At 43.1% G+C, this 27124-nt stretch overlaps 1 protein-coding gene across 1 annotated transcript in view; it reads left to right on the plus strand.

Annotated features, from left to right (window-relative positions):
• The window catches only part of tsnare1 (T-SNARE Domain Containing 1), a 380158-nt gene that overhangs the window by 894 nt on the left and 352140 nt on the right, over positions 1 to 27124 (plus strand). The window lies entirely within an intron of this gene.

Below are 27124 nucleotides of genomic sequence, written 5' to 3' on the forward strand. Positions count from 1 at the left end.
TACCCTGCCCCTCGCCTGACGAGTGAATGAATTAATGAGGTTTTATATCCCAGAACACCAGCACACTCTTGTTTCTGGCTGGGTGTAGCACGACTAACTGATCAGGCTACCACTGACAATAGTTTGCTGCCATCTCTAACATTCCTCCCTATCTGTTATTCCTGTTGTGATTTAAATAATCTTTCAGTTGTTTGGATAAATCGGTTTGAGTTTGATCACTTTTACCCAGAACACCTGTTATTTATCAGATTTTACTGTTACTGTGTGTGATCAGGCAACTGGGATGGGCCCCAGCTCCCCCACAACACTGAAATGAATAAACCAGGTATGGAAAATGGATGGAGGTGTGTGATTATTGTCTTGGTTATTATTGTCAGCTGTTGTGGTATGTGTGCGGGGTGGACAGGAGAAGGAGTACAGGGACCTTGTGGAGTCCTTCTATGGCTGGACCAAAAAGAACTGTTTGCTCCTGAACTCTACCAAGACCAAAGAGCTGGTGGTGGACTTCAGGAGATCTAAAACTCCATACCAATCAGTCTGCATTGATGGAGGGGAGAGAGAGACTGTTCAGACCTGCAAATACCTGGGGGTGGTGCTGGATAATAAACTGGACTAATGCTCAAACATCAGATCTCCAACAGGAGCACAAAAAAACCACAATACTCATCATATTTGTTGTCTCCAGTTTTCTTTATTTAATGATAGTTACCTGTGCTGCTGCTGCCATCCTCCTGCTCTTCCCTATGGTCGGCTGCGGACTATACCATCTCCCCTCTAAGTGGAGGGGGAGAGTTCAGGGTCTGTTGATGTTTTCTGTTGTAATTGTTCAAATGGAGCGTGATTTATTTTGGTGATGATTTGTATATTTTATGTAATGTTAATGGGGTTATTGCAGAGCCTGTGTGTGAAATGTGGTGGCCAGAAGTATTGTTTTCTCTGTTAATTGGGTTTGATTGGTCTTGGGGCGGGGCTTGGGGCTATATAAGGCTCAGGCCGACCAGACACTCGAGGTTGAGAATGTGAGGGCTGCCACTCTGTGAAGTAAGGGCTTGCTTTGTGTCCACATAACTGGCTAGTTTTTTTTTTCTCACTGTGAACAAACCGCACAACTTAAGCACTACCAGCGACTCCAGCCATTTTGTGTTTGCATCCTGAGTTTCCCACACTTTTTGTGACACCTACCAAAGGCAAACCTCTTTCTGCCTATACTATACTCAGCCGGTGGTGGAGAGCAGTAAGCATCTGCATGGTGAAGTAGCTGTTTCTTGTTCGTTTTGGAACAGAAGCTTTACATTACATTACTTACAAAACCACCCTCAAAACTCATCAGTTCAACATGGCTTTCAACCAGTATTCCCCTTCACCCTGTCTGTTATATTATCTGTGGTATCTTGTGTTCTGCTTGTTTGTTGGTCGTTGGTTTATGTTTTTGTAAAGTGACCTTGGGTCCTTTGAAAGGCGCTATATAAATTAAAGTTATTATCATTATTATTACATTATATGAGAAAAATATAAACAACAGCCATTGTTAGTGATGACTATTTTAAGATGATATTACAGTTGGAATAAAAACATAAAGCTTTGGGGACTTCCGGTTTGATGAGGTAGAGTGCAGACGTGCGAGAGGGGAGCTCCGACCAGACTTTTCATTTACTCTTCAAATCTACCAAATTAACAGTGCTTTTCTTCGGGCTGACTCGTGTATTACTGAACTTTTGTGTGGGAAAGAGTACCGCGACGTAATGAGCAGCTCAAAGTCTAAACATCAACCGACAACAACAACGTGAGCAGCTAGCATCTCGGCTAAGCTAGCTAGCATGGCCACCGCAGCTCCAGAGCGTTCAGACCCGGGGGGCAGTGGAGCCGTCAGCGGGGGCCACCCCGACCCAGTCACCAAGATCGATCTTGAATCTCTATAAACAAACAACATGATAGCTTCAAAGCTGACATGGCTATCCTGATACAACAGTCGGTCGATTCATTAGGTCAGCAGGTGACGTCATTTAACAACAGTCTCACTAAAACTGAACTTTTAGCGGGTTAAAACTTTGAGAAACTCACCGAGTTGGAAGCTGTTGTTAAGTCCTTACAGTCCCAAGCCACGGTGCTCCTGGAACGGGTGGATGACCTCGAGAATCGGTCTAGGCGCTCTAACTTGAGGATTATTAATATACCCAAAGGGAGTGAGATGGACCAAGACCCGACCAAGTTTTTTCTGACCTGCTAATCGCAGTGACGGGCCCCGATGTTTTCAACAGCCCTCCGGAGACAGAGAGAGCTCATCGCTCCCTTGGCCCCAGACCAGGAGATGCTGACGCGGGGAAACCGAGCACCTTTATCGTTAAATTCCTTCCCTTCCTAGAGAAAGAAAAAGTCCTCAGATGGGCCAGACAACACAAGATGGTTTACTGCGGGTTTACTCTGAGCTGAGAGTGTATCCAGACATCAGCGCTGCTCTGTCCAAAAAACGGGCTGCATTCAACGCCATCAAAAACTCTCTTCACCTGAAAGCAATTAAATTCCTTCCTACTGCATCCTGCCCTTCTCCAGGTCTCGTTCCGGAATGAGAACTTTCACTTTGACTCTCCACAGAAAGCCCAGGATTTCTATGACGAGCGCATCACTTCCACTGGCAAGTAGAAGTGACTTATTGAGGCTATATCTGGATTTAGTGCACATTAAACTTTATGGACATTTATAAATGGTCAGTTACGGGAAAGACATGGGACATTAATGCATATCCAAGCTTGCATACGTCTGAATTACCTGATGTGGCACTAATGTGAGGTATGGATGCATGTCAGTCAGCTATTTTATTGCAATATATTATCTCTCTCCTTAAAACTATTAACTTTTCTATTGTAAGTTAACATTTTTGCTTTATTATTTTATCTTGTTTGATGTGGACAAGATGTAATTTTGCACCTACTGTGCATTGTAGACACATTTGCAGATATAAAAGCCCCATCTGCTCGGTGAGTGATTAGTTCACAGATTTGTCATACGGAAGTAACAGAGTTTATGGAGTCCCGCTGCTAGTTCTTGTTCTTAGGACAAGCTTATGGAGGTTTAGGTGTGTTTATCTGTTCCCTGTTCTGAGGGGTTTTATTTTGGGAAATTGGGGTGGTGGGTCCTACAGATTGGCTTTAATCTTTATTGTCTGTGTGTTTGTAACGCTACTTTCTTCTACAAAGCATTGTTTCTTCTCACCATATACTTACAAGTTTGATTATGGCTAATACAACAAAAAAATTGATATCTTGTTTGAGATTTGTCTCTTGGAATGTTAAAGGGATCAACGGCCCAGTTAAAAGGTGTACAGTATTTTCCCATTTAAGGCATCTTAAAACAGATATTGCTTTCTTACAGGAGACACATTTGATCACTAAGGATCACCATAGGTTAAATGGCTTCATGTATTGGCCAAAAGTCCCACTCCAATTTTAGCAACAAAGCAAGGGGTACAGTGATTTTAATACATAAAAAAATCAGTTTAGCCCAACAAATGTCATTGTTGACCACCAGGGCCGGTTTGTTATAGTTTCAGGCTCCCTTAATAATGAATCTGTTGTTCTTGTCAATCTCTATGCACCCAATTGGGATGATGAGGCATTTATTAGGAAAGTGATCTCACTTTTACCAGATTTAAGTTCCCACCATTTAATCTTAGGGGGTAACCTTAATTGTACAAGAGACCCTTTGTTAGACAAATCTTGCCCAAGGCAGGATTCTCCTTCTAAATTGGCGATTTTCTTATTACTAACAAGTCTAATCTCATATCCCCATCTCTACTTTGGGAGACATTAAAGGTGGTAGTCCAAGGAGAGATTATATCTTATTCTGCGAGACTAAATGAATTGAAAAAACAAAAACAGGAACAGCTCATGGAAAGTATAACAGAATTGGACAAAAAGTTATCAGTATCTCCATCTCCTGAATTAGACAAAGAAAGACAAAACCTTCAAATGAACAACAACTTACTGTCAACACAGAAAACTGAAAAATGACTCTTACGATCACATGGATTTCTTTATGAGCACGGTGAGAAGGCAGGACGTTATATATCACGGCAAATTAAAAGCCAATCGGTGTCCCAGCAAATTAAATGGATTGGAACCCCTTCAGGTGAGTTTACAGTAATGCCATCTATCATAAATGAGACATTTAAAAGATTTTACTCTGAATTATATACGTTATGATCCCCAACCGACAAAACAAACATGATGAGTTTCCTGGACAACCTGGAATTTCCACTTATATCTTCTACTCAGAAGAGCGAAATGGATTGACCTTTAGAAACTCGTGAAATTGAAGATTCAATTAAACTAATGCTATCCTGTAGAGTTTTTTTTTTAAAAATTGCTGATGAATTAATCCCTCTCCTTATAGACATGTTCAATGACTCTCTGGACCAGGGAGCCCTCCCTCAAACTCTCACCGAGGCGTCAATAACCTTATTACTAAAACCGGGTAAAGAGGATTCTGATTGTGGTTCTTAACGTCCCATTTCTCTTTTAAATGCTTATTATAAGATTTTGGCTAAAGCACTGGCCTTACGACTTGAATCGATTATGCCAAGCATCATCTCACTTGATCATACTGGGTTTATGAAAAACCGACACTCCTTCTCCAACATTTGCCGCCTCCTCGACATTTTCTTTTCCCCAGCATCCGGGGAGACAACAGAAGTGGTGGTCTCCTTGGATGCGGAGAAAGCTTTTGATAGGGTGGAGTGGAGTTATCTATTGGAGGTCTTAAAGAGGTTCTGCATTGGGTCTAATCATATATCTTGGATCACACTTTTATACTCTTCCCCTAAAGCCTTTGTAAGCACTAATGGAACGAAATCCCAATATTTCACACTTAGCAGAGGAACCCGTCAAGGGTGCCCTTTGAGCCCGCTGTTGTTCGCCGTGGCGATCAAACCTTTATCTATCGCACTTAAATCAGCCAGTTTTAGAAGAGGAATCCACAGATGCGGTTTGGAACATACACTTTCCTTATATGTCGATGATTTATTATTGTTTATCTCTGACCCAATAACTACCATCCCTTAGATAATTGATTTACTAAACAGCTTTGGAACATTTTCGGGTTATACATTGAACTTTTCAAAGAGTGAATGCTTTCCTGTATATAACTTGGCCCTCCCATTTAAAGTGTCTGAATACAGCTTTAAATATTTAGGTGTGCATATCTACCATGAGCTATCAGATCTCTACAAAAACAACTTTTCACCCCTAATCGACAAGCTTAAATCAGATCTGGAGAGGTGGAATAACTTGCATATAACTATAGCAGGCAGGGTAAATTGCATCAAAATTAACGTCTTTCCGCGCTTTCTGTATCTTTTCCAATGTCTGCCGATCTTTTTACCCAACTCCTTTTTTCATGTTATAAACAAATTAATTTCATCTTTTATATGGAAAGGCAAGACCCCCAGGTTAAGAAGAGAATTTTCACAAAGGCATAGGTCCATAGGTGGTTTGTCAATCCCTAACTTAAGACTCTACTATTGGGCAGCTGACATACAAAAAATGATTCAAAAACCTGAAGTAAACTGGAAATCATGCTCTACCTCACTTTTAGCTCTGCTTACTTCAAAGTTGCCCCTTCGATCATCCCAGTTCACATGTAATCCAATTGTCATCTCCACCTTTAACATTTGGTTTCAGTTTAGATATACTTTTGGACTCCAGGGATTGTCTAATCACAGCCCCATCCATAATAATCATCTATTCCTTCCTCACACCTCACAGATGCAGCCTTTTCTCTATGGCAGAGTTCAGGCCTTGTCAGGCTAAGGGACCTCTATATTAATAATGTCTTCGCTAGCTTTAGTGAGCTTTGTGAAAAATTCAACCTTCCAAAATCCCACCTATTCCGATACTTCCAGGTCCATAACTTTGTTAAATCAAATAGCGCCGCTTTCCCCAATACTCCACCTACCTCAGTAATTGACTCAATTTTGGACATTCCCACAAATCAGAAAGGCCTTATCTCCAAAATTTACACCTTAATTTCCCATCTCAGTGAGACATCTGTTGACAAAATCAGAAAGGATTGGGAAGAAGAACTTGGCAGAGTTCTAGATGACAGTGACTGGGACTCTGCATTAACTCGAGTAAATAACAGTACATCTTGCTCCAGACTTAATTTGATACAATTTAAGGTTGTCCTCCATATTCATTTTACCAATTCCAAACTCTCAAAAATGTATTCCAATATTGCAGATACATGCAATAGACACCAGCAAACATGACACACATGTTCCGGTCCGTGCTACAAGGTTACTGGACAGCTATTTTTAAACATCTTGCAGAGGCACTAAATATAAAACTGACGCCATGAGCACAACTGGCCATTTATGGGGCATTGTTAGATCCCCAAATAATTAGGAGCAAGTTTAAGGATAGTACCGCCTTTGCATCCTTATTAGCATGTAGAAGAATTTTGCTGGAATGGAAGTCACCATTTGCCCCCAAAGCGTCCGTGTGGCTTAAGGACCTCATGCTGTACTTAGACCTGGAGAAAATTAAGTTTAATCTGAGGAGTACGCATGGAAAATTTGATCCTGTTCGGGGCCGTATGATTAGTTACATAGTTAAATTAAAGACACGACAGGACAAATGAAATGCTCACCTCTGACTTGTCACATATTTCATCTCCTTATCTGCCCCATCTCAATGCATTGACAAAGCTACCTCTCTGCATGTTAGTATCTGCTGTGTAATTATCTATTTGTTTAACTGCTTATGGTTAGAAGGAAGGATGTGTTTTATTTCTCACTTTTACTGATCTGTAACAAGATTATGTAGGACCGGGGGTGGGGGGATAAGTGGTTGTTGTTTTTGAAAAAAGAAAAAGTCGTTACGTCTCATCGTATGTACTTTTACCTGTCAAATGAATAAAATCATTTATTTTTTTAAACATTTAAACATAAAGCTTTGAGTATTTTCCTTTAATCACATCTGAAACCTCATTACCTTTGGTCAAAAAAGTACATTTTGTTGTAGCTACAGCATCTCAGAGAACAAGAACAAAAAGCTTGTTTCCTTATGTTGTATGCTATGATAACTAATGTGGCATTCAGCAGTGCTTCAGACCCTGTTGTGATACAAATGATGCAATGTGAAAGCAAAAATGTTCTGCTCACTATTCAGAGAGTGAGCATTATAACTTGCATACTTACAGACTTGAATGTTGGATGGCAACTGAGACCTTTTTATTAAGGTCAGGGAGGGAAAGGAGCCCTTTTCTGGATATGATTTCCGGATTCAGGGAGACAATGCACTGTGCCGTCAGAGATAACAAGGCCAGGCCTGGCTCTGTGATGTGTGAATAATGGCCAGACAGAGGTTTAGACATCATTAGAATAATCAGTCCTGATGTATATGGAAATGCATGGCAGTACAGGGGAGGCCTAATGATGGCACTAATTAAGATGTTGCATGCATGGTTCTCTTTTTTGACAATGGTGACGTACTATGATCCCTGGGAGTTTTGCGTTATGTGCTTCTTATAATACTGTAGTTTCATTGTGTATTTGCTATTTGGCCATTCATTTCCATTAAACTTTAGTTAAACATCATATTTAAGCTTTCTGTTATTGCATGTCTGTATTTTCATGTTGAAGATTTTGCAGATGCTAAACAAAACGTTTTTGGGAGCAATTCAGCTTTAGCTTACTGCTGCAGGAATGCATTTGGCATATTTGAGGTTTTATTGTATTTCTCTACTCATCTTGCTGTCTGCCTGATTGGAAACCCCATTGATCATATCAGATTGGATAAGTAATTGATTGTTACTGGTTATTAACCTCCCAGAACTTTGGGCTCACTTGCCAGCCAGTGAGAACAGCCTGTAATCAGTCACAAATGGCAGCCGCTAATGAAATTAGTTCCTGGTTCTGCCTCACAACTTTGTTTGTTCCACAAAATATTGGCAAGGGCATTGAGATGCCATAGTTTACTCTCCCCAGAGAATGGAATGATAGAACAACAGAATACAGATAATGAGCTACTGTGTCTGTGTTGTCTCTTTGTAATTACTCATGTGTCTGACCAAAATATAAAGATGAGGACATAAAAAGTTTTTGCAACCGTTTTCTTGGGATCTAGATGTCACAGCAGTTGCAAGATTTGTGCTGAGTTTGTTTCCATCCTTTACTACCTCTGTGCTTACTTCTGTTTTTTACTTACTTAAATAGTAGCTGTCCTTTTAATAATTTCCCTTCAGCTGGAGACTCCATTCTGCCCACTACTCTCCACTCTTGTTGAGTGTTTTCTGCGGGAGCTCTTGTATAGTAGATTCACTAAAAGCAGAGACAAGTTGGGTTATTGAGAGTAGTCTGAATGTAAATGTGAATGTTTGTGATCTGATCAAATCTTAAGCCTCAAATCTTAAAAATTAAACTCCTTCATTGCATCTAATGTTGTTTAACATTTTTTTTTAACATTTTGTTGTACTGGATTAAGCATTTCTGAGTAACATTATCCCTCAATGGTGTTGTTTGATTCATTCACTCTCAACCAATTGGATCAATCTTTTCTGCTGTTAAATACAGTATGCATGTGCAACTGTATGCAACTAAAGCCATGCATGGAGCATAGATATATATATATATATATATGTGTGTACATACATACATATGAGAGTATTGTTGTGATATGACAAACAGCCTGCCAAACGAAGAAGGTTCAACAGGAAGTTTCCTTTTTTCATGAAAAATAAAAACTATGCATTTGACATTTTTTGACAGGAGTAGTATCAAATCAAATCAAATCAAATTTATTTATATAGCACATTTCATGTACAAACAGTTCAAAGTGCTTTACATAAAATAAAAGCATTGCAGCAGGGAGTGTAAGAAGCATTAAAAATACATAAAAGAATATAAAGAGAAACAAATAAAATAATTTAAATGAATTTAAAAACAAGCAACAGTCTAGATAAGTTAAAAGATAGCGTGCAGATTTCATGCATGGACACATGAGAACAGAAATGTCTTTAACCTGGATTTAAAAATGTCTCCATTTGGTGAAAGTTTAACTCTCCACTGGCAGTTTGTTCCACTTGTTTGCAGCATAACAGCTAAATGCTGCTTCTCCATGTTTAGTCTGGACTCTGGACTGGACCAGCTGACCTGAGTCCTTGGATCTCAGAGCTCTGCTGGCTTTATATTCTCTGAACATATCACAGATGTATTTTGGGCATAAACTGTTCTGGGATTTGTAAACCATCAGCAGGCTTTTAAAATCTATTCTGTGACTGACTGGAAGCCAGTGTAAAGATTTTAAAGCTGCTGTGATGTGTTCAGATCTCTTAGTCCGGGTTAAAACTCCAGCAGCAGCGTTCTGGATAAGCTCCATCCATCCATCCATTACTTTCCGCCTCTCCGGGGATCGGGTCGCGGGGGCAGCAGCTTGAGCAAAGAGACCCAGACGTCCCTGCCCCCGGCCACTTCCTCCAGCTCTTCTGGGGGGACCCCGAGGCGTTCCCAGGCCAGCCAAGAGACATAGTCTCTCCAACGTGTCCTGAGTCTTCCCCGGGGCCTCCTCCCAGTGGGACGGGCCCGGAACACCTCACCGGGGAGGCGTCCAGGAGGCATCCTAACCAGATGCCCAGCCACCTCATCTGACTCCTCTCGATGCGGAGGAGCAGCGGTTCTACTCCGAGCCCCTCCCGGATGACTGAGCTTCTCACCCTATCTCTAAGGGAGAGCCCAGACACCCTGCGGAGGAAACTCATTTCGGCCGCTTGTATTCGCGATCTCGTTCTTTCGGTCACTACCCACAGCTCGTGACCATAGATGAGGATAGGAACATAGATTGACCGGTAAATCGAGAGCGTGGCCTTCTGGCTCAGCTCCTTCTTCACCACGACGGGCCGGTGCAGAGCCCGCATCACTGCAGATGCCGCACCGATCCGTCTGTCAATCTCCTGTTCCATTCGTCCCTCACTCGTGAACAAGACCCCGAGATACTTGAACTCCTCCACTTGGGGAAGGATCTCATTCCCGACCCGGAGAGGGCATTCCACCCTTTTCCGGCCGAGGACCATGGTCTCGGATTTGGAGGTGCTGATTCTCATCCCAGCCGCTTCACACTCGGCTGCGAACCGCTCCAGTGAGAGCTGAAGGTCACGGCCTGACGACGCCAACAGAACCAAATCGTCCGAAAAAAGCAGAGACCCGATTCTGAGGTCGCCAAACCGGACCCCCTCAACGCCCTGGCTGCGCCTAGAAATTCTGTCCATAAAAATTATGAACAGAATCGGTGACAAAGGGCAGCCCTGACGGAGTCCAACCCTCACAGGAAACATGTCCGACTTACTGCCGGCAATGCGGACCAAACTCTGACACCGGTCATACAGGGACCGAACAGCCTGTATCAAGGAGTCCGGCACTCAATACTCCCGGAGCACCCCCCACAAGAGTCCCCGAGGGACACGGTCGAACGCCTTCTCCAAGTCCACAAAACACATGTAGACCGGTTGGGCGAACTCCCATGCACCCTCCAGGATCCTGCGGAGGGTATAGAGCTGGTCCACTGTTCCACGGCCAGGACGAAAACCACACTGCACCTCCTGAATCCGAGATTCGACTATCCGGCGGATCCTCCTCTCCAGTACCCCCGAATAGACCTTACCAGGGAGGCTGAGGAGTGTGATCCCCCTATAGTTGGAACACACCCTCCGGTCCCCCTTTTTAAAGAGGGGGACCACCACCCCAATCTGCCAGTCCAGAGGCACTGCCCCCGATGTCCACGCGATGCTGCAGAGGCGTGTCAACCAAGACAGCCCCACAACATCCAGAGCCTTGAGGAACTCAGGACGTACCTCACCCACCCCCGGGGCCTTGCCACCGAGGAGTTTTTTGACCACCTCGGCGACCTCAGCCCCAGAGATGGGAGGTCCCACGTCCGAGCTCCTCAACTCTGCTTCCTCATCGGAAGGCGTGTCGGTAGGATTGAGGAGGCCCTCGAAGTATTCCCCCCACCGACTCACGACGTCCCTAGTAGAAGTCAGCAGAGCCCCCCCCTCACCATACACGGTGTTGACGGTGCACCGCTTCCCCGCCCTGAGCCGCCGGATGGCGGACCAGAATCTCCTCGAGGCCGTCCGGAAGTCGTTCTCCATGGCCTCCCCGAACTCCTCCCAAGCCCGAGTTTTTGCCTCAGCAACCGGCGAGGCCGCGTTCCGCTTGGCCTGTCGGTACCCATCAGCTGCTTCCAGAGTCCCACTGGCCAAAAAGGCCCGATAGGACTCCTTCTTCAGCTTGACGGCTTCCCTCACCACTGGTGTCCACCAGCGGGTTCGGGGATTGCCCCCACGACAGGCACCGACCACCTTACGGCCACAGCTCCGGTCGGCCGCCTCAACAATGGAGGCACGGAACATGGCCCATTCGGGCTCAATGTCCCCCACCTCCCTCGGGACATGGTTGAAGCTCTGCCGGAGGTGGGAGTTGAAACTTCTCCTTACAGGGGATTCCGCCAGCCGTTCCCAACAGACCCTCACAATACGTTTGGGCCTGCCAGGTCTGACCGGCTTCCTCCCCCACCAGCGGAGCCAACTCACCACCAGGTGGTGATCAGTTGACAGCTCCGCCCCTCTCTTCACCCGAGTGTCCAGGACATACGGCCGCAAGTCCGACGATACAACCACAAAGTCGATCATCGAGCTGCGGCCTAGGGTGTCCTGGTGCCAAGTGCACATATGGACACCCTTATGCCTGAACATGGTGTTCGTTATGGACAGTCCGTGACGAGCACAGAAGTCCAACAACAAAACACCACTCTGATTCAGATCGGGGCGGCCGTTCCTCCCAATCACGCCCCTCCAGGTCTCACTGTCATTGCCCACGTGAGCATTGAAGTCTCCCAGCAGGACGAGGGAGTCTCCCGGAGGAGCACTCTCCATTGCCTCCTCCAGGGACTCCAAAAAGGGTGGGTACTCTGAAGTGCCGTTCGGTGCATAAGCACAAACAACAGTCAGGACCCGTCCCCCCACCCTAAGGCGGAGGGAGGCTACCCTCTCGTCTACCGGGGTGAACCCCAATGTACAGGTGCACAGCCGGGGGCAATAAGTATGCCCACACCTGCTCTACGCCTCTCACCGCGGGCAACTCCAGAGTGGAAGAGAGTCCACCCCCTCTCGAGGAGGCTGGTTCCGGAGCCCAAGCCATGTGTCGAGGTGAGTCCGACTATATCTAGCCGGAACCGCTCAGCCTCGCGCACCAGCTAAGGCTCCTTCCCCAGCAGAGAGGTGACGTTCCACGTCCCAAGAGCCAGCTTCATTAGCCGAGGATCAGACCGCCAAGGTCCCCGCCTTCGGCTGCCGCCCAGCTCACACTGCACCCGACCCCCATGGCCCCTCCCACGGGTGGTGAGCCCGTAGGAAGGGGGACCCGTGCCGTTTCTTCGGGCTGTGCCCGACCGAGCCCCACGGGCACAGACCCGGCCACCAGGCGCTTGCCGGCGGGCCCCACCCCTGGGCCTGGCTCCAGGGGGGGGCCCCAGTGACCCGCGTCCGGGCAAGGGAACACGGTATCCACAAATATTACTCATCATAGGGGTTTTGTGAGCTGTTCTTTGTCTGGTCCCTCATCTAGGATCTGTTTGCCATGGGTGACCCTACCAGGGGCTTAAAGCCCCAGACAACATAGCTCCCAGACTCATTGGGGCACGCAAACCCCCCCACCACGGTAATGTGACAGCTCACGGGGAGGTCTGGATGAGCTGCAGATGTTTAATGCTCTTTTTGGGAAGTCCAGTTAAAAGAGCATTACAGTGATGGAGTCTACTGGAGATGAATGCATGGATGAGTTTCTCCTGGTCTGTTTGGGAGGGGAAACCTTTAATTCTGCTGATGTTTCTGAGATGGTAAAAAGATGTCTTGGTGACAGCTTTGATGTGGCTGCTGAAAGTCAGATCTGAGTCTATCAACACTCCGAGGTTACCAACTTGGTCAGTGATTGTAAGGTTCTGAGTCTCAAGATATTTACCAACGCTGACCCTCTTCTCTTTGCTCCCAAACAGAATGATCTCAGTTTTGTCTGCATTTAATTGTAGAAAATTCTCTCTCATCCAGTAGTCACCAATACATGCTCAAAAGAGCGTTTACCAAAGTTACGTTTACCGTAGGAAACACATGGTTGTAAAATTAGTCAGGAATGGATTTGGTTTACTTCTATGGTTCATAACAGGTTACCAAATATAAAGTTATACAACCTAATTTGATGTACATTAAATGTTTTCCAACATTGTGATACTATTTCCCTTTTTTGTGTTCTAGGTTAGACCACACGACAACAAAAATCAAGAAAAATAAATTACAGCAGTACTTTAATTAGCACAGAGTTAATTAAACTACTAATGTAATTTGATATGTTTACACCACAGCATACTCTGTTTATAGGCTATTATTTATATTGCAATACAACTGTACCCTACTCCATCTTGTTTTAGCAGTACTTGTCTCATCTTATCTTTCTTTGTATTACATTTTATTTCATTTCAAATTTACATTGTGAGCTATAGTATTTTTGCATGGTACCATGTCACATGCATGAATTATATTATCATAATGACTACATTTGCCCATTGATCATGAACATGATCAATAAATTGATCATTTATATGATTATGTATGACATATGATATATCTATCATTATTATTCATATACACTATATTGCTAAAAGTATTAGCTCATCTGCCTTTACACATATGAATTGTGACATAAATAAGAATAAGTGACATCCCATTCTTAATCCATAGAGTTTAATAAGACGTCAGCCCACCCTTTGCAGCTATAACAGCTTCAACTCTTCTGGGCAAGTTTTCCACAAGGTTTAGGAGTGTTTATGGGAATTTTTGACCATTCTTCCAGAGGCACATTTGTGAGGTCAGACACTGATGTTGGACAGAAGGCCTGGCTCATAGTCTCTGCTCTAATTCATCCCAAAGGTGTTCTATCAGGCTGAGATCAGGACTCTGTGCAGGCCAGTCAGGTTCTTCCACACCAAACTGGCTCATCCAGTCTTTATGGACCTTGCTTTGTGCACTGGTGCGCAGTCATGTTGGAACAGGAGGGGCCATCCCAAAACTGTTTCCACAGAGCTGGGACCATGAAATGGTCCAACATCTCTTGGTATGCTGAAGCATTCAGAGTTCCTTTCACTGGAACCAAGGGGCCAAGCCCAGCTCCTGAAGAACAACCCCACACCATGATCCCCCCTCCACCAAACTTTACACTTGGCACAATGCAGTCAGACAAGTACCGTTCCCCTGGCAACCGCCAAACCCAGACTCCTCCATCAGATTGCCAGATGGAGAAGCGTGATTGGTCCCTCCAGAGAACACGTCTCCACTGCTCTAGAGTCCAGTGGCGGCATGCTTTACACCGCTGCATCCGACGCTTTGCATTGCACTTGGTGATGTATGGCTTGGATGCAGTTGCCATGGAAACCCATTCCATGAAGCTCTCTACGCACTGTTCCTGAGCTAATCTGAAGGCCACATGAAGGTTGGAGGTCTGTAGCGACTGACTCTGCAGAAAGTTGGCGACCTCTGTGCACTATGAGCCTCAGCATCCTCTGACCCGCTCTGTCATTTTACCTGGCCCACCACTTCCTGGCTGAGCTGCTGTCGCTCCCAATGGCTTCCACTGTGTTATAACGCCACTGACAGCTGACTGTGGGATATTTAGCAGAGAGGAAGTTTCACCACTGGACTTGTTGCACAGGTGGCATCCTATCATGGTACCATGCTGGAGTTCACTGAGCTGCTGAGAGCGAGCCATTCTTTCACAGATGTTTGTAGCAGCAGTCTGCATGCTGAGGAGCTTGGAAATATTTTTAAATAATTATGTAATAGTAATATAATAAATACATTTCCTTATTATTGTCTATTTAGCATAATCATTTGAATATTTTTTCTCTTTGGAATCAATTATTTATTATAACAATGATATTGATAGTGATAAAAAATATTGTTATATCATTATTATTAGTAGTAATTGTAATAGTATTTTATTTGATTGTTTTTAAGTAGTAGTAAATATAAGTAGTAGTAAAGCAGATGGTTAATGTGTAACTGATTTGTATTTGCTAATTTTTCTTATTGATGTAATTGTTGTATTTGAAGTATATTGATCCTTTTTTGCATTGTATATTGAATAAATTAGTTTTATGAGCTGACCTGGAGCATACAAAATGTTAGTAATAGAAAAAAGAGATGGTTAAAAAAAAAAACTTCAGTAAAAACAAAAGAAACATGAATAAATAAATTAAAACATCACATTTCGATGTAAATTGAAATAGGCTGTATTGCATTAAATAATTAGAATGTGTATGTGTATTTAGTGTATAAAACACACTCTGCCTTCTTGTGGGCTGCACCCCTCTTTCAAGCTCGGGCAGAATGTTTGCTGTTCATAGAACTGTGCACCTCAGACATCTCTGCTGGTGTTCCCGGGATCTGCTGGAGACATTCTCCCAGTTTGGGTGTCACGGCCCTGAGTACTCTGATTACCACTTGTGCACTTTTGTTGCCTTCACTTTATACATCTTTTCGACTCCCTCCCTTTTTTGAGCTTCTCGTGAACCTTCTTCTTGATGTTGCTGTCTCTTGGAATTGCTCCATCTATGACTGCTGCCTCCAAAATGTGTGTTGGTTAGCCATCTCCCATTAGGTATCTCCCATTTTGACTTTGGGACTTCCAATCCATACTAGGTACAGATCTTCCTGTATACTATTCCCTCCACTTGGTTATGGTCTGGACTGTCTCAGAGACCGCACAGCCTGCACCTTTTTTTTAAAAATATTTTTTTAATTTATTTATTTAAAACAGGGACAATGCACAAAAGCATTAATCTTGAGAGAAGAGATGTCTTGTGCCAGGTTGTAGCAACATTTGCTCATTTCCACCTGTAGTCCCATGGCACGTAAGGTAAGAACAAATTAAGATTGTAAAATATGACAGATAAAAGTAATATGCAGACCATAATATTTAAAAAATAGACTAAATACACTGGCAAAAAAAAAAAAAGAAGAAGAAAGGAAAACAGGAAACAAAGGCGCCAAAATCATGAAGTGCACAGTCGGGATCAACAACACATACTCTTTTTTACTCTCATCACACACACACAGATTAACAGTCCAACTTTCCCAATCCCCATCCTCCCCCAACAGCCACACTCATTACACACACCAGCAACCAGACATATACACACACACACTCACATGTCACTCAGTGTGTGCCAGCTTGCTTACTTAATAACCAGCGCTTTGAGAAGCATGAGAATGTGTGGGGATTTATACATGAGATCAATTCTGTGGGAAGGACATTCCACTGACTTATGGCCACACAACCTGTGGTCCTGTCTGGTGTGGTAGACCCTGGCCTCAATTGCTCTTGTGCTCTTTACTGTCCTATCAGTGGCTTTTTTCAGCCACTGATAGGTCTTCTCGATATTAGCCACTTCTTCGATTAGTCAGTGGTACATGCCATGCAGAAGCTTATACTTCCATACCACCATTGCCTCCCCTGGGTTTTCAGCTGCCTAAAGCCCAATTTATGGTCGGTGATGCAAGACGCAACGCAAGACGCAACGCAAGCCTTTGCGCGGTTGCAAGCCCCCCCTTGCGTGCTTGCGTGCGTCACCTCAATTTTCTAAACTTCACGCAAGACGCAAGACACGAGCGCAAGCCACTATATACATCACATCCGGCGGCGTGTTCATCTTCCGGTTTCATCCCCTAATAAAAGACCGCTGTTTTCAAATGCCAAGGTAGAAAGCGAAGAAGAAGAAGAAGAAGAAGAAGCATGAATCCAGTCGAAGAGAGACTTGCCCGAAGAGGTCCTGGCGGTGAATTTCCTTTCATCGTAGTAGGCTTGTCATTGAAAAAACCCGCTACTCCACCTACTGTCCTGGCGGTGAATCGCCACGCAGCACACGCAACCGCCGACAAAGCAAAATGAAGCATAAACGTCTCGAGCCATTAATGCAAGAGCAAGACGCAAGCGCATGGGCAGTTAAAAGAAGTATAACTCAGGCTTGAGACACTGCAGTTCATCCCTGGGGAACATCTTCCTGATGTATTCCTGGATCTTTGCTGTGTCATCCTGGATAGTGGCTCTGAAGGTTTCCAGCCTCTGACATCACTCTTTCCTCTGAGTGTCAGTTTGGGGGTTTTAAGGGAGGACACGGATGCGGATTTTCAAAAGCAAAGTAGATTTATTAACAAAAACAAAGTATCAAAGGAAAGCGCGGCTGAGCCGGATAGAAAAACCTGAACTGTGGAAAAAGGTATAACAAAAAAAACACTTGGCATATCATAGGAAAAACCTTAACTTAGCTGTGGCGTGGCGTAGCATGGAGGGTGACGGGAAGAATCTCACAAGAAATGAAAGGAAACCTGGAAACTAAATACTGTGGAGGGTGATTAAGGATGGAGTGCAGCTGAAGGAAATGAATGCAGGTGACGTGAATGAAAATAATCAAGACCTGAACCAAAAACATGATCTAAACTAAGAACTAAAGACATTATCTAAAAACCAAACATGATATAAAACATAAAACACATGGCATGAGTCCATGGCATGACACTGAGTGTACAATCTCAGGGTGCTGGAATTGGGATGAAACCCTCTGTGCATTGTGAGGAGCTTTCTTGTCTTGATATCAGTTGCTTCTATCTCCTCCTTTGGCAGGTTATTGTGCCAGTGGGGTATCTGTTGAGTGACAAGGCATATGTGTTGATGGCTTGGCATGTCTTCTTCTTATTCAGCTGACTCTTCAGGACCTGCCTTACTCCTGTAGGTACCTGGTTGTGGCTGACTTCCTTGCAATATATTCATGGTTTCTCTTTGCCTGTAGGATTCCAAGGTATTCATAGCGGTCCTGAACATCTGCTATGGTGCCCTTTGGTAGTGCAACCCCTTCAGTTGTGATCACCTTTTATTTGTGTTAGTTTGGTAGCTTGTCTTGCCATGGTTAATATGGCACAGACATGGACGTATCTCAACAGCAGTCATTTTGATGTCTATGTACATATGTCTGCAGTATGTATTAGCATATGACAATATAATTACATCAATAGGACAAGTCATACTAATAACAGGAATTAGAAGCCTGGGACCCTCACCTGTTCAAGTAAATAATGGCCTCTTTCGAGAAAATGTTTTTTTTTCTCATTTATTTGTTATTGTTTTTTTCTAGAATTAGACCGGTGGTGTGATTTTGGATTACAATCAATTCATTATTAATTTTGCTGGAGAAAAGTCACCTTGGGCATTGGATGCATCGAGTGAAAAGTCCAGCTCGGAACTAACTTATATTTTCATGAAATTCTCCATATTTTTTTCCATTGCAGCCTAGAAGCAATATGCAGATTAAACAGTACACAGGACTTGTATCCAAACACATCAGTGTTAGTGTTAGTTCTTCATTATATTACGAAGTGAGAAACAACTACTGGGGAGCGTTTTGCTCTCTAGCTTTAACTATTTCAATTCTCAGTATGTGAAACATCTGCATAGATTAGTCCATCACTGCTGATTGTAAAGACTCGGTAAAATGTTAATTTTGCATCCCCAGGTACATAATGCATAAAACTGTGTCAATTCATGACTAAAACTGTGTATGCACAAGAGCAGAAATATTATATAGTCTTTTCACCAGATTCATAAAGCTTTGCGTGGAACTCTAACTCAGCACAAGCACAGTTTTACCACATATAAACCTGTTTTTTGGGTTCAGAAGAGAAAATCAAATCTGTTTTATCTGGAGGTCTTAGTTCTGGAATTACAGAACAAAAAAAACCATGAATGAAAAAATTAAAAGAAGCGATCAACTTGCTTAAGTTATAGAGAATGGACCCTACAAAAGCAAAAATAAAGAATTACTCGTTTGTCAGATTTTACACAAGAGAAAACATAAACTCACACAAAGACAGCATCAGAGCTGATGGCAGACGATCGGCAACCCCATCTTTATCTAAATCAGATGAATGCATAACATGTACAGCGTAAAGTCACATGTAGAGATGATCAGGGAGGATACACATCTGTACAGATGGATCATGCTATGTTGGCAATGGTTTTCAACAGACATTGGAAGCCTACAGCTGGGTAAGAGCCGATCTTCTGGCCAAAAATCAAAGCTATCTCCAAAGGCGCTCTCCTTTTTTTTCATTATTGTTTACTTTATTCTTATACTTTCCTTACTGTTTCATTATCGCACGACCTGCTGTTATTTATAGCATCCACAAGTAGAGTATATTACTAAAGTTGACAAAAAGACAAAATCACTATCACATTGATTAAACATAATTATCAATACTATATTATTATGAAATATTTTTCTTTTTGGTCTGAGGAATCTGTGTTTTAGGGTTTTCTGGATTTTTGTGGACTTTGTTTTAGGTTTGTCTCGGGCTTTCTGGGTTTTGTTCTTTTACTTGTTTGTGATTGAGTCATTGGTTTTTATTGTGTTTTGTTCTTGTCATTTGTCTCGCTTTGATTCAGTTAGGTTGGTTCATGTTCCATTCTGTCACTCATAGTTGCCTCAGTTCATTAGTTCCACTCATTTAACCTGTGTTCAATCGTCTCAGCTGCTACCATTCATTAATCCATTCTCCTCAGTATTTCAGCTGCCTGTCTTCTCAAAGTCAGTGTCAGATCCTCCCCGTTACTACTCATGCTTTGGTTCATAGTAGGAGTATAGAAGAATAGAAATTTCTGTGCAGGAATTGGCATGTTTAATGAGGTCCACATTGTTTATGCATTGGCCCCTTGTCTAATGACTATGAAAGGTCCACTGCCCTAACTAAGCTCCAGACAAATAAAAGGAGATCAGTTCATCTTCTTCACTCTTAACTTTTCACAGTGAAATAAATGTTGACCTGGAGTGGTCAAACCCTTGCAAGCTCCTCCTTCTGTGGCAGCCAAACGAAATATGGAGCAATCTTTTGAAAAGTGTTTAAAACAATGATGTACACAGGTCCATTAATGCTCTGAAGGAGATAACGGTTGCTGACGGGGCTGATGGTTGATTGGCGTGTCAGAATCCAATAGAAGTAACGCTCATTATTGCTTCTATTGGTCAGACATTTCCTCTTGCTACACCCTCTACAATGGACTAAAAGATTTAGTTTTTTTTCCAAACATTCTATTTTAGTGGGTGCAATGGGGTCGTGAGGAGGTTTTCAGTCAATATGATAAAAAATGCTCCATAAAACATCACAGACCCCACCTTTAAATGGGTTCTTGGCTCCTCCTCCTTCCACGTTCCCAAACAGACCATGTCGAGATCATTGTGAGAGCTGGGGCCCGTTGCACAAAAGTAGGATAAGGGATTAAGCCGGGATATGTTGGCTATCCTGGATCAACTTATCCGTGATCCAGTTGCACAAAAGTGGGATAGAGGGAAGTGGGATATGTTCAGACGTAAGTTACCATGGAGATTTATTCTGTGAAGCTAGCCTGCTCCAGACCAGGCTAAGTTCCAGGATCTATTTAATCTCATTCCTTATCTCAGTCAGCAGTTGCCACAAATGGAAACCAATATTTATTCCACTGCCTACATATTGTTAAAACATTTAACTATACCCACTATCATTATTGAAACATTTGTGATCATTAATTACAATCATTTTAGATAACTGATGATTTTAGATGAACCACTAGATAATTTAGTTTCCCACAGACTACACATAAAGTACATCACCATATAAATATAAATACACATTAGAGAGTACCATGATGTTCCTTTATTGAACAAGGATGAATCAAAGCAAGTAAACCATCAGCTCCTTTCAAAACTGAAGTCACACACAGTGCTCTATAAGACAAAAAGCACAGAATCAAAACATGCAGTTTGAGACAAACTGGTTGTAAAAATGGCCTATACAAATAAAATTGCCTTGCCTATACAGCACAAAAACCTAACAAAAATTCCTCTGCCATTGCAGGCCCAACTTAAATAAACATGCAATATTAATTAAAATAATTTAACACATATTGGTCTCTGACCAGCTGACCACAGTCGTCATCCGGGAAGATGGCAGGAATGTCCCAGTCCATGAGAGCTGGCACTCTGGGGGCCCTCTCCTTTCTCAGACAGGCCACATTCTGGAGGACAGCAGAGGCCACAATGATATCACATGCCCTGTCTGGGCTGACTCTCAGGTGGTTCAGACACTGAAAGCGTGCCTTCAGTAGGCCAAATGTCATTTCTATCCGGGCCCTTGTTCTGGCATGGGCATGGTTGTGTGCCAGTTGTGCCTCCAGAGGGTCCGCAAATGGAGTGAGCAGAAAAGGCTGGCAGGCGTACCCTCTGTCACCCAGCAATACACCCAGGAATTCACCTGTGAATACAAAATGTTACCATCACAACCTCATAAGTAGTGACATTCTTAACACAGCCATGATGTTAAAAGTGGTTATCAATAGAGGTTCTGTGGCTCACCTTGTGATAGGCGCCGATAGATCTCCGAGTTCCGAAACACTCGGGAGTCGTGGACCGAGCCGGGCCACTTTGCCACAACATTACTGATCACATAGTCAGCATTGCAGACCATCTGAAATGATAAGATGTTAAACCAATTAATGCACAGTACAGGCAATGTGTGGGCAGGCACATTCTTAATAAAAAGTACACTTGTTAAGTATTTGTCAGGGGACTTACCATTCTGCAGGATGTTCTTATATTTTACTTTGTATTGCTGCCATGTCCGTTTTGGCCCAGTCATGTTAAATCTACACACGCACACACACAATGAAACAGTGGAGGAGCATGGAGTTACATTTAGATAGTTTCTCACATGCAGTCAATTCCAACTTATTCATAATCAAAGTAGGCTACAAATATCTTTTCAAATATCGTCACCTTCCTAAAATAATCGCATAAATCATTTTTTCAGGTTTTTCAGGAAACACAAAAAACTCCCCCCAAAAGTTAAATTATAGCATAAAATAATAATTTCAGTCAGTAAGTATGTATCAAAGGATGCTTGACATAAGAACACTTATTGTTTTTCATAAAAACTAAGATTAAATAAATGACTTAGGCATTTTTTGGACCACACCTTTGATGCCAAAAAATGACTTGGGCGATTATTTTAGGAAGGTGACGATATGTTAATTAACATTTTATTTGGATTGTAGCCTAATTGTGATAGTTTCAGTGGAGTGGTGAGTGTGTATTTGTGCACTACTTACGCCAGTGTTTCCCAACCTTTTTCGGCCTGAGTACCCCCTGAGCCTTCTTGTCACACCACGAGTACCCCCTCACACATACAACGCGTGTGACGATTCTCCAAAAGTAGAGCAACACAGTGGTTATTACATGAAAATCATTTTATTTGATATCCTTAACTTGAACATAAAATTCTCAGGCTTTTTGTCTCTTTTTTTTAACATCAGTTGAATTCAACATAAGAATAAAAAACATTTTCATGAAATATAAATAAATAACCAAAATAGTATAAATACTAAATCAAAATAATCTTCCTTTGTTATCTAACTTAAACAAGTAACATTTCTCTTTTTAAAAAAATACATGAACATAACTCATTTCTCTCTCTTTTTAAGAATATATTAACAGGCCTAACTCATGTAGTCCTCCATAAAAGTGTGACGCCTTAATAAATAAATAAAAAACTCCCCGTTCGCCACGTACCCCCTGCAGTACCTCCGTGTACCACTAGGGGTACACGTACTCCCGGTTGGGAAACACTAACTTACGCATTCAGGCGGTCAGCAATGGTTTGCCACGCTTGCTCCCTTTGTTTTTTGACTGTGGAAGTATTTCCTTTTTGTTTTATTTTCTCCTTCACCTCTTCATAGGTTTCCATTAATAATTATTGCTCCGCTGGGGAGAAATACGCCGCCCTTGTTGTCATGGTGAATCAGTGAATCTATGATCCATCGTGGGGTCTATTTAAGCAAGCCGTGTGCAGCACTTATCTGAGATCGGTTTCACCTGGCTTAATGAATCTGTGTCTGCTCATCCTGGCTTGGCCTTTGTGCAACCAACTAAGCCTGGGCACCCATGTTTTGGATTCCTTGAACCTGGCTAAGTAATTCATCCTGGATGTCTAAATCCTACTTTTGTGCAACGGGCCCCTGGGCAATGCTTTGCTTAGGCTATTTGTGTTGAAGCCAAAGAGTTGAAAGCCAGCATATAATATCCTGACAAGGAGAGCGGTCCGAGTAGTGGGAGGTGTGAGAACTTCTTTTTTAGATATTTTCTCCTGTTTAGGTTCAAGGAGGTAGGTCAGATTCCTGCATTTTCTTTTCACTTTTCTTTTGTTGAAGGTAAGATAGTTTCTCCTTTAAACTTTAGCTTGTTTTGCCAAGCTCACCCTGAAGATTAAAACTACTAGCCTGATAAACCAGCCTAAATGGATTGGATGTCTAATTTAGTCTGGCTCCGATCAATGGATGCAACGGAACATTGTTGATGAGCACAACCCGTTGTCTTTCAAACCGTGTCTGTGCCTATAGGCCAACGCTCTGACCAATCAGCGCAACTGACTGTGACGTAGTAAGCGCGACAGAAAGCTTTGGTGGGAGGGGACTCTTCCAAAACTGATGCCAAGCACAGATTCTATAATAGGACAGATACGCCACTCACGGTGCATTTCCGGTTTCCAACGAGGCGATTTTGGTTGCAGTTCCACCCTCTTTCCACGTGGGGCGCCCAATTTTGGAGACCAGAATGAATGGAGTCCTATGGAGCTATACGCCCTTTCGTGCCCTTATCTCAAGATAGAATTTTTTCTCTAGTAATTCGAATGTTGTTTTCGAAAGAGGGTGTTTAGAAAATACCCATGGCTGAGTTTTAGATTTTTAGAGCCACTCATTTGCTTAAAAAAAGGATTTGAAGTGTATATGACGTCATACATAGCTGGTCGACCAGCTGTCATTAGCACAATGCTAGCGCGTTGTGGACAACAAGAAGCCAACCTGTAAGAAATCAAAAGGATATATGTACTCGTTCAGTAGATTTTTTACTTGAAACCCATGTTGAGCTCTCAGAAACTACATTCAAATCTGAGCGCTCTTGAGGAGACTTAGGTGAAACTGACCATTTGTAGCATCTAGCTCCATTGGGCCCCATTCATTCTGGTCTCCACCGACGCCCCCAGTGGAATTCTGGTGGAACTGCAGCCAAAAAGCCGGTACAATGGGGCTTAATACAGAGTGGCAAGGCTGTTCGTTATAATGGCTGTGTGCCAAGGCTGAATCAAACGAGCGCTGTTCCATTGCCGCCGCCATCTTTTTTGTTGTGCTTTCGCTTGTCTATGTTCGCTTCCACTGCCCAACGTCGCACTGCTCTGTCGTCACTCCCTCAAAACCCCGCACCAGAACCCTCTGCCCCGCCCGCGTTGATTCAAAACACATCTCTGCGTTGTGATTGGTTTAGTTGCCATCTGCCAGATTCAGGGCAGTATTTTCAAAATGAAAAGTGGTTCGAGGCCAGACCCAACCGCAGGCAAAACATTTTGCCGTCCAGCAGTTGGCGCTGGTTTTCCAGGCTATAAAACTACCCCTTGTGCAATGAAATACTGTTTAGTGTGTTGTGGCTACATGGGAGCAGGGAAAGGGAGGAGTCACACTTTTGTGTTGCACTCCGATTGCCCCTAAGCGGGGCGTAACACAGGAACTTGAGCTCTTCCCCCAAAAAGAAACAAAACATCCACTGCTTTGGCCATTCATAAGAGAAAAATGGAGTGAGCTCCTCTTTAGGAATGACTTTCATTTCTGACAATATCTGGGTTATATCATATCTGGGAGGATGCTGGTCAGAGACATGAGTTCATTGTTTGCTGACTAAGACCAGATCCAGCTGATGAGTCATGTCGTTTTAATTTATGCAGGTCAAACAATATTCGTAAAGTTGCTTTATCCCCTCTGATATGCATATACAGTGGGGAAAAAAAGTATTTAGTCAGTCACCAATTGTGCAAGTTCTCCCACTTAAAAAGATGAGAGGCCTGTAATTGACATCATTTACAGACCTCAACCATGAGAGACAAAATGAGGAAAAAAAATTCCGAAAATCACATTGTCTGATTTTTAAAGAATTTATTTGCAAATAAGGGTGGAAAATAAGTATTTGGTCACCTACAAACAAGCAAGATTTCTGGCTGTCACAGACCTGTAACTTCTTCCTTAAGAGGCTCCTCTGTCCTCCATTCATTACCTGTATCAATGGCACCTGTTTGAACTCATTAACAGTATAAAAGACACCTGCCCACAACCTCAAACAGTCACACTCCAAGTTCCACTATGGTGAAGACCAAAGAGCTGTCAAAGGACACCAGAAACAGAATTATAGACCTGCACCAGGCTGGGAAGACTGAATCTGCAATAGGCAAGCAGCTTTGTGTGAAGAAATCTACTGTGGGAGGGATAATCAGAAAATGGAAGACCTACAAGACCACTGCTAATGTCCCTCGATCAGGGGCTCCACGCAAGATCTAGTGACCTAGTGAATGACCTGCAGAAAGCTGGGATCAAAGTTACAAAGGTTGGGGCGGTCGGTGGCGCAGTGGGTTAAGCAGCCGCCCCATGTACAGAGGCTTAGTCCTCGATGCAGCGGGCCCCGGTTCGACTCCCGCACGGAGCGGCCCTTTGCTGCGTGTCTTTCCATCTCTCTGCCCCCTGCTTCCTGTCTCTCTCACACTGTCCTATCATTAAAGGCATAAAAAGCCCCAAAAAATACTTTAAAAAAAGTTACAAAGGCTACCGTCAGTAACACACTACGCTGCCAGGGACTCAGATCCTGCAGTGCCAGACGTGTCCCCCTGCTTAAGCCAGTACATATCCGGGCGCGTCTGAAGTTTGCTAGAGAGCATTTGGATGTTCCAGAGGAGTATTGGGAGAATGTCATATGGTCAGATGAAACCAAAGTAGAACTGTTTGGTATAAACACAACTCGTCGTGTTTGGAGGAGAGTGAATGCTGAGTTGCATCCAAAGAACACCATACCAACTGGGAAGCATGGGGGTGGCAACATCATGCTTTGGGGCTGTTTCTCTGCAAAGGGACCAGGACGACTGGTCTGTGTACATGGAAGAATGAATGGGGCCATGTATTGTGAGATTTTGAGTGCAAACCTCCTTCCATCAGCAAGGGCATTGAAGATGAAACGTGGCTGGGTCTTTCAGCATGACAATGATCCCAAGCACACTGCCAGGGCAACAAAGGCGTGGCTTCGTAAGAAGCATTTCAAGGTCCTCTAGTGGCCTAGCCAGTCTCCAGATCTCAACCCCATCGAAAACCTTTGGAGGGAGTTGAAAGTCCGTGTTGCCCGCCGCCAGCCCCAGAACATCACTGCTTTAGAGGAGATCTGCTTGGAAGAATGGGCCAACATTTCAGCAATGGTGTGTGCCAACCTTGTGAAGACTTACAGAAACCGTTTGACCTCTGTCATTGCCAACAAAGGATATAGTACAAAGTATTGAGATTAACTTTTGTAGGTGACCAAATACTTATTTTCCACCCTTCTTTAAAAATCAGACAATGTGATTTTCTGAATTTTTTTTTTCTCATTATGTCTCTCATAGTTGAGGTCTACCTATGATGTCAATTACAGGCCTCTCATCTTTTTAAGTGGGAGAACTTGCACAATTGGTAACTGACTAAATACTTTTTTTCCCCACTGTATTCTCCCCTGAAGGCTAGTAAGCAAAAACAACTTTTTTAATTATTTATTTTTCCTGTATTTATTATCTTTCTTTGTCAGTTTTCCTGTCGTCTTTGGTTATCTACATCTTTTAACCCCTTAACGCCTATTGCCGCATATATGCTACAAACCGTTTGACTCAATCAACCAGCTGAGATAGCATCTTTATTCCCCCAATACCGGTTAGTCCATATTCACTACGGACCTAGGAACCTTTATAAAAATAAATATGTAAAAAAAAAAAAAAGGGTGAATAAAAAAACATTGTTTTTTCACTGTTATATTACTGTGTTGTTGTTATCTTATTATTGACCATTATGCCTGTTGTCGCAAATTTGCAACTTACCAAAATTTCTATTTATTTTTTGTGCAAAAGTGAAATTAATAATCTCAGCATTATTTACCATCTACTTAAATGCTAAAAC

Source organism: Odontesthes bonariensis, chromosome 5 (genome assembly GCF_027942865.1).
Source record: "Odontesthes bonariensis isolate fOdoBon6 chromosome 5, fOdoBon6.hap1, whole genome shotgun sequence".
Taxonomy (NCBI): Eukaryota; Metazoa; Chordata; class Actinopteri; order Atheriniformes; family Atherinopsidae; genus Odontesthes; species Odontesthes bonariensis.